This window comes from Camarhynchus parvulus, chromosome 1A (genome assembly GCF_901933205.1).
Source record: "Camarhynchus parvulus chromosome 1A, STF_HiC, whole genome shotgun sequence".
Taxonomy (NCBI): Eukaryota; Metazoa; Chordata; class Aves; order Passeriformes; family Thraupidae; genus Camarhynchus; species Camarhynchus parvulus.
This window is the reverse complement of record NC_044586.1, coordinates 24611177-24620001: the sequence shown is the minus strand read 5'-3', so window position 1 is coordinate 24620001 and position 8825 is coordinate 24611177. Positions and strand designations below refer to the sequence as shown.

The window sequence follows — 8825 nt, the reverse complement described above, 5'->3', positions numbered from 1 at the left end:
CTTTCTCGTGGTGTTAAAATTTTGTATGTTGTTAATTTAATTCCACTGTACTGTTTGCTTTGCACATTCCTTTTACAGCAAAACCTTCACATTTTGCAAATAGAGACAAGTTGATGAAGTTGTGGTTTTCTAAAAGTTTTTTATTTTAACCTTCTTCTTGCAAAGATGCCAAGCAATATAAACTGACACTACTGCTTTTTCAAATTTATGACCAGTCATAGGAAGAGTGGTTGACAAAAATCTGGATTTTCATTTCCTCAAATTCCTAATCTTGTAATTCAAATACTATATTTTCTTCAAACTTAAGGATACAGTCCTACTACCACTGTTGGTGTCTGCAATGCCATAGCAGGGCACTAACTTGCTATAACAGCTACATTAATACAAATCTCCTGACTCCTCTTCATGCCATTCCCTCAGGTCCTGTCACTGGTTGCCAGAGAGAAGAGATTGGTGCCAGCTCTTGTTCTTAACTCTCTCTTCACTACATGAATTGTACTGCACAGAACAAAACTACATTGCTGTACTGGCTTCTATACTAAATTGAGTTGGGAATGATGCCAGTCGTTATTCAAAGAGATTATAGAGATTGAAGAAATTCAGAGTCTTCTGGAAACTCACCTTTTAGCCAGAAAGCATTAAATCCTGATTGACTCCCAAAGGATTTATATGGAAGGACCCTGCAAAACCGCTCACGAGAAATGAATTTACAAGTTAAACAATAGGCATGGCTAGGAACTGCCCACTTCTGGGTAGTTCTGGCCTCTTCTTTCTGAAGAACATTGTCCTCTGATTGTACACAAAGCTCAGAAGACTTAATTTCAAATTCATGTATCCCTTTTTCAAGACAAAACTTTTCACCATGGCACTGTAGCTCAACAATGAAAGTTTAAGACATTATGGTTACAGGTTTCTGTCAGACTTCCTCTTAGAAATTGTCACGCCTATAGCAAAGACAGCTGAGAAAGATGCATGTTCCCATTTCAGTCGTTCAAGTTCCAGGCTAGTACCCCTTCTTAAAGCCCTATTGCAGATGTGTTTCCAAATTTATGGACACATGTACATTTCCTTGTTCCATCTTGGCTGTGCAATGGAAACATGTAGCAGAGAGATCAGGAAAACCACTGGGAATGGTGCAACCCTAAACCGCTACCCCTCAATCTGTTGAGGAATACCTTCAGTGCAGGTAGCTCAGTGTGTAGCTGCAGTGCAGCTGCAGATTGAGCTCTGGGAGGCAGGAGCTCCAGAGGGGCAAGAGGCTGTGAACTGCTGGCAACCCTTTGGACAACAATGGAGGCAAAGGGCCTGTGGCATTGGCCATGTGATCAGGACACTTGGAGACATGGTAGGAGCCAAGGACTCAGCTGGAATACCTTGGACTATAGTGCACATAGAATGGGAGGGTATAAAAGCCCAGGGCTTTCTTTGTTCAGGATCCCTCCTCCAAGGCACCAACTCCACCTCTTATTCTATGTTGCACTGTGATTTTATTATTTTAAGGATCCAGATATTGGAGACTCTGCTATGGGAAGCTTGGGGTCAAACCAGTAAGGAAACATAGTCTGACTGTGAGAGTGTGGGTAGGGTATGGAGTTAAGGGGAGCATCCATCGGTTGCTGGAGCCACGAGTGTGAAGCAGCTTCAGTCCCAGCTTTGGTGGTGTGAGTGTGACTGCCAGAGCGGTTCCTGGACAGTCACACAGGAAAGTTCCCCTAGCCCATCCACCAGGCACACCTGACAGGACTTTTACAATGGCTGTGTCATAGATACTGTTTCACGACATATGTGCATAGAGAAATGTATTGGCCAGCCCGGTCCATATATGACAGACAGAAGTTTTATCCATATTTAGCTTAATTTTCAAGAAAACAAATGAAAATGCTGTTTTCCACACCTTCAGTTCAGGAAGAATGTGACCTTTCTTTGCCTTAAGAGGGAAGAGAACAGGATTCTCCACTACCAGCTTAGTAGGTGACTGGTACTTCTGCCGAGAAGTCCACACCTGCCTTTCTATGGGCACAGCCATGGGTCTCTCTCCTAAACCTGATCCATGCCTCCTGGGACAGACCGCCTGCTGCTCAGTTCTGCCTTTGCCTGTGGTACAAAGAACACCAAGTTCTAGCTCATGTCAAAGCAGGCCGTGTGTCTTTCTCCCCTGTGCCTGAGGCAGAAATGGAGGGTGGATGGGGAATGGCCGCTTGTGGTTTTGACCCGAAGCTCGCCCAGGATAACCCATGTGCTTCAGCTTCACCTAAAAGCAGAGCCAACAGGCACCCTTAGGTTTCTTGGCACTCTTGAACCTCAATGCGCGTTATCAAACAACTCCAAACCTCTGGGCTTTGGTCAGGCACAGCCCTAGCCCAGAGGCGGGACACGAGGTGTGATAAGGCACGAGCAGCGAGCATTGCAGGTCACTGATAGTGCAGCTGGGCGGATTGCAGGCGGGCTTTCAAAGGTGTCACAGAGGCTGCAGGGCCACGTAGCCTGCAGCTCCTGAGGCGGGAAGCTGCAGGAGGGAAGGGAGGAAGAAAAGGAAGGGTGGTTGGGCCGGCTGCTCCGGGCACCGCCCTTCGGTGCTCCACAGCGCCCCCTAGCGGCAGCGGCCGCAGCGCGCCCCGGCGCTTAATGCGTCTACCCTTGCACGGCTGCGCGCCAAGGGGCGGGGCCACTGCTCATTTAAATATCACGGAGGCTTATTTGCATGCCACCAAGATGGCCGGCCCTGCGATTGGCCGGTTCCAGAGCAGCCCCCCACTGCCGGCCCCTGTGCCCACGGAGGGGGCGGGGCCAACTGAGAGAGGGGAGGAGACACGGGGTTCATTTGCATAGCGGCCCGACGTGTGCGACGGGGGGAGGTGGCGTTTGCGCCCGGAGCGCGTTGCGAGTTTGAATCCACAGCGGCGGCGGCGGCGGCGGCAGCAGCAGCGGCGGCGGCTCCTCGGGCGGGAGCTGCCGCGGGACATAAGGGCTCAGGTACGGCGGGGCGCGCTCGGGGCGCGGGAGCCGGGCGGGAAGGCACGGCACGGCACAGTGGCGGCCGTGCTCGCTGCTCCGCGCGGCGGCGGCGGCAGCGGCTGCAACTGCAGCGGCTGCAGCAACAGCGCGCATGCGCCGGAAAGCTGCAGCGCTGTACACGCGCATGCATGGGAGCACGTGACCCGGCTCCAATGCAGCGGCGGTGGCGCGCGTGCGCGTCCCTGTTGCTTTCGCGCGTTGGCGGCGGCGGTGGCGGCGCGGGCACAGGTGGGTCTGACGGGGGCGCGCAGCGGGAGCAGCGGGCACCCGCATGGGCGCGACCCGCCTCACGCGGCCTAGGCGAGGCGAGGCGAGGTGAGGGCGCGTGTTTGGGTGGGACAGGGGCGCGTCCGGCGCCTCGAGAGCGTTTCCTCGCTCCCTGCCGGAAATCGGCTGGCCTGGCTTGGCCTGGGTGGTGCTGGGTGCCGCCGGGAAGGGCCGCACCGCCACGGCGGGCGTGGGACATCGCAGCGCATGGACTGTAGACACAACGAGGGGAAAGTGTTGGTGGTGTTTTTACACTGGCAGGCGCCAGGGCACAATTTTTGTACTTTATGGATGTGCTCGTTCCTTGGAAATGAAACAGTTTCTATATGGGAACCGAGAAGGCCGAATTGTGCTTACTGGTGTGGTGTCACCAGGAAACAAGGCCTAAGCGGCTCCTCGAGGTGTCATGGCCGCCCAGATCAAAACATGGCAAAAGAGTTTAAGCCATGTGCTAAGTAAAGAAGGTACATTCGAACCTCCTCTCTTCCTTAAGCTTAAATGTTTTAAATATCTAAACTTTTCACATTAAGTGCTTTTTTCTTTAATTCTGAGGCCTGGTGTCACTCTGCCCTTGAGTAGTTTGTTCTTCTAGCAAATCCATCGTTCTGGATTTCGCAGTCGTTGGCAGATATTCAGTGGAAATGCTGATAGTAAGATATTTTGTTACTTAACAGTAATCTTGAAATCATTAAGTAGCGTCGCATGGCTAGATAGACTTACCGGAAAAGTTGGGTGGAAATGTTGATGGAAAACTATCTGCTTAAAATAAAGGGGTGAACAGCTCTGCTATTCTAGGAAGCAGTCAGTGAGCTTAAAAATGCAGACTTCAGTCACAGAAGAACGTCACTTATGCCTCTGGATATTTGCTATGCTAACCAGTGGAAGTAAGAGCACGTTAATGGGCATGTTTGCTTAATATCCCAAACTATACAAGAAAATGCAGCATTATTATGAATAGGTTTATTAGAACTTAATTCTGCAAGAAGAGAATATTTTACAAGCATGCTATTTGTCTCTCTTTTGCAAGTTAAAATATATGCTTGTGCTTGTTACAATTCATAATACTTACGTTCATATTTTCAAAAGCAGAAGAGTGAAGAATGTTCTTAATCTCTGCTTAAATGTGGAATGAATAATTTAAATATAAAATCTGTACATACCCATCAGCTATCAATATAAAAAGTAAGTGGTGTTCTAATTAGGTGCTGTTTTTTGCAGTCCAACAGGAAGGTATGAAGGAGAGTGTTGCTGCAGATACTAAGAATTTCTTGGAAGAGAAGAAACCAAACACAAAAACCACTGCTGTTTGATACGCGATCTTGGGTAGGTAATTTCTGTTTCAGATCTATGAAATGGGGCTTATGTATGATTATGATTGTTGTCAGGCCAATTGTAAAATAAATTTGTTAATAATTTCATGAGGATTTATGCAATTCATGAATCGTGGTAACTGCACCCACTATTTATTCTTGACATATAGGAATTATTATTTTATATGCTCCAGAACTACCAAGTTAAATTTCCGTGTATGTATAATCGAGGGAGCATTATATTAATACTTTTGGATTCTTGTTACATTTTTAGCTTGGAGAACTAAGTACATTGCTTGGAGTAAACTGTGTTTTTATCAGCTGCAACCTTTCTACCAACTGCAGCAGTGCTGAGCTGATGCTTTCTGTGATAATATGGAAAAATGTTGTATTTTGTTGTATGAAATAATTTAGCAAAAGTGTCTTGGATGTTGTGTAGGCTTAAAACTAATCACAGCACCATTAATTTGTAAAATGATTTAACAACAATTATATACATCAATTTAAATTGTTGCTTTGATGACTTTTTTGTGAAACTGTTTATCTTCTACCCCATTTGAAGTCTGTTTTTAAGAAGATGCAGATTCTAACAGATACACACATCTTTTTTGCCACGTTTCCTGTAACTTTATAAGCTGTAGCTTGTCTTACTGTGCTCATTTCAAATACTTACAAAAGCAACATTAACTATAGTGTGTGAATTTCTCTATAAAAGCTACTTTAGTAATGCTTCCCTTGGGGACATAAAACACATAAGCATATGGTTTCTTGCCATCATGGAAGGTGATTTTGCCAGCCAAGAAAGAGCCTGAACAGCTAAATAAAAGTTATTAGTTAATAAAATTTAAATACTGATTTTACAGAATTCAGTGCAAACAGAAATGTTTTACACATCAGTAAATTCTAAAATACTGATTTGTTGTTAGTAACTAGATTTTCATTTCCCTTGTATTTGTGTGTGCTTCCTGTTACAAACTAGAAATATTTTCACCATGAAATGGAGCTGACTAAGCCAAATACTGTGTTTTGTTTTCAAAATAAGGCAAAAAAAATAATTTCTCACTATTTAGATGTTTTAATGATGTAAGTATTTATTAGGTTTATCTCAGCTTAACTGTCAGAAACTATACGTATGGCAAAAATGTTGAGTTCATTCATGGGATGTAAGCAGTAAGGCCAAAAGGTCTTTTAAACCAGAATGTTCTTACTCAATAGTTTGCATGTTAGTGGATTTTTTTTTTCCTACTTATTCTACTGTTGATGGTTTTTTCTATATTAAGGGTTAGTTCCATCTTTACATGATGGATGTTATTTTGGGAGTTATGGCAATGGCACATGTTCATTGCAATTTTCATAAGGGGTAATAAATGAAGAAAAGAAGTTTTAAGTTACAAAACTGTTAGGATATGTGAGTATGGGGAGCTGGGATTTTTTTCCCATCCTTGATGTTTTTTATTTAATGCTGCTCTTAAATGCAATGAAATCTAATGTTATTTTTGCAGAACATAACTCGCTGGTCTCCTTGGTGTTTTCTAGTACCTGACATTATTCTGAGAGATTGACCTATTCACACAAAATAAGCGGGAGTTCGTAAACTGGTCAGCATAAATGCTGTTTCCATGATGCATATTTGTAGTCGTGGTGTTTCAGTTCTATTCACTGTACTGTGTGTACTGCATGAAAAAGTTCTCCTAGTTCCATTGTACCGTAAGAAGCTGTTTATCAAGCACCAGTGACTTATCCAAATACAGGATGGGGAGTAAGATAGGGCTGTTGTGTGTGTCAAGTTTTTTGGGGTTGGGTTTTTTGTTTGCTTTTTTTTTGACAGCTCATTAAAAACAGAAAGTAGTTTTCTAAAATTATATTTTTCTTCTCAAGTCAGCTGTAGAACACCTTAATCTCTAAATATGGTTTAGATATGAATTGTGTAATACCTAATATTTAAAATTTCTCTACTTTGGCGTTGGTTTAGATACTAAAGCCTACTGGACGATGCCAAAAAAAGTAACTTAAAATATTTTTAATACTTGGTTAGGAGGATCTGGAACACAGGTTGAGTCAACTTTTGAGTTCTGGTTATCCTCTTAAGAAAATAATTTCACAGGGTATTGTGGGACTCTTAGTTTTTGTTTGTCTGAAAAGATTTTGTGTATTGTTGATAGTGTTTTAAGATGTTTTCCATTTTTTGTTCATGTTCAGGTTTTTCTAATTTTTTTTACATTTTGTATTTTTATAGTAAGGGTAGTCAAACATTTGATTTCATATGTACAATGTGTAAATCTTTGAAAACATCTAACTGAAGTACAGTATCAGTCTACAGATTAGACTATAAGAGTGAGTGTCATTGGTTGTAGATACAAAGTACTGATATACATTATGTAAAAACTGGATCTTCAGAATGCATTATTATTTTTTTACTGTGGTGAACAATGGAAGTGTGATTCAGAAAGGGGAGTCTATTTTGTTAGTTTGGAGGGGATTTTTTTAATCTTAAATTGCATATTCTGGTTTTAATGAATGCTCTAGTTCTTAGCATTGTTCTTCCTTGACTGCTTATTTGGAGATATATATAGACCAAAAAGCATTCCAAAGTTGAAAGTAGATTTCTCAGTTGCACGTGACTTCTGTGTAGCTTTGTGTTTCATGTGGTGTTGTATTAGATAGCTTTTAAAAAGCCAGAGTGCTTTAAATTAAAAATAAGTCATAATCATAGAATGGTTTGGGTTGGAAAGGACCTTAAAATTATCTGCTCCCAGCTGGTCTGCAATGTGCAGGGAGACCTTCCACTAGACCTGGTTGCTCAGAGCCCCATCCAACCTGACCTTAACAACTTAACACAGGTGAAGCATTCCCAATTTAACCACATCACAGTACAGTGCCTCACCACTCTCACAAGAAAAGATGTTTTTCCTAATATCTAATATAAACCTACTGGTTTTCAGTTTGAATTCATTACTTTTTGTTCTATAACTACATGACCTTGTAAAAAGTTTCTTTTCAACTCTTTTATATTCTTTTTTTAAGCATTGGAAAGTCCCTTAAGGTATCTACAGAGCCTTTTCTTTTCCAGACTGAATAACCCCAGTTCTCGCAGCATTTTTTCTTGAGAGAGGTGATCCATCTCTCTAATCATCTTGGTTGCCCACCTTTGGACTTGCTCCAGAGGTCCATGTCCTTTTTGTGCTGAGGACTCCAGAGCAGCGCAGGTGGAGTCTCAGCAGAGCAGAGGGGCAGCTCCCTTTCCTCACTGTGCTGTCCACGCTGCTCTGGATGCAGCCCAGGATACAACTGGCTTTCTCGGCTGCAATTGCACATGGCTGGGTCATGTCCAGCCCCGATCCATCTGCACCCCCAAGACCTCCTCAGCAGGGCTGTTCACCATCTGTTTATCCCCCAGCCTGTACCAATACCAGAGGCTGTGCTTACATGCAACTTCAGCATTGCATGCAGGCATAAGTTTCAGGCTGGCATAAAACTTTAAAAAATTTGTGTGGATAAGGTTATTAAAGTGACACTTGAAAAATTCTGCTAGGAGGACAGATGAGTCTAACAAGTTTATTTTTGTGATTAAGAAGAAAAATTGCAATACAGATATGTGGCAAAAATTTCAAATTATGCCACAGGCCTAAACATTTTAAAAGAAACCTGCTCATTTCTAGCACAGTAGTCCAGTTTTACGTGAACATTGATCGACAGTTGTTCTTAGTAGTTCTCAGAAGACTTGTTAGTTTTCAGTGAATATAAAGCATAGTAAGCATCAAATACAATTATTAATTATTAATAATTTCTAATTATTAATAGTTACTACCTGCAAATTTGTGAAAACAGTTGGAGTGAGGAGAAGCTACCAGTGTTGGTAGTGAGGGAACTTTGAAATTATGTAGTGTTTTGGGGGGATAACTTGGTGTTAGTCAGTACATAGGCCAGTGTCCAGTGTTCACTTTCTTGGTGTAGTAAGGCGCCAGTGATAACCTGAGCAAAAAATAGCAAGACAATATATATGATCTGTAAGAAACGTAGATTGGCTACTTCCATTGCTCACTCCTTATCTTGCTTAGTACTGCTGGTGTATATTTTTTTAATTGCCTGTATATTTAACAGCAAGTCTGCCCTTCTCTTTCCATTCCTCCCCATCTTTCAGGGGTTTTTTTGAAAGTAAAAACTCCCTTGTAGGTGTAGCTGAGAGCATGGTACTAACTATACTGCATTAAATAACTGCCTGATTTTCAGCTG

The 8825-nt window shown here is 42.8% G+C and overlaps 1 protein-coding gene across 4 annotated transcripts in view; it reads left to right on the top strand.

The window, feature by feature from the left end:
• The first annotated feature begins 2835 nt into the window (after positions 1-2835).
• The window catches only part of ATF7IP (activating transcription factor 7 interacting protein), an 84567-nt gene continuing 78577 nt past the window's right edge, over positions 2836-8825 (top strand). For 2 of the 4 annotated variants that reach the window (XM_030960725.1, XM_030960720.1), the window contains exons 1-2: positions 2836-2973; positions 4501-4605. The gene's annotated coding sequence lies outside the window, so the exon portion shown is untranslated. Of the gene's footprint in view, positions 2974-3224; positions 3244-3633; positions 3933-4500; positions 4606-8825 lie in introns of those variants that run through there. The other 2 variants (XM_030960722.1, XM_030960721.1) reach the window with 2 other exon arrangements.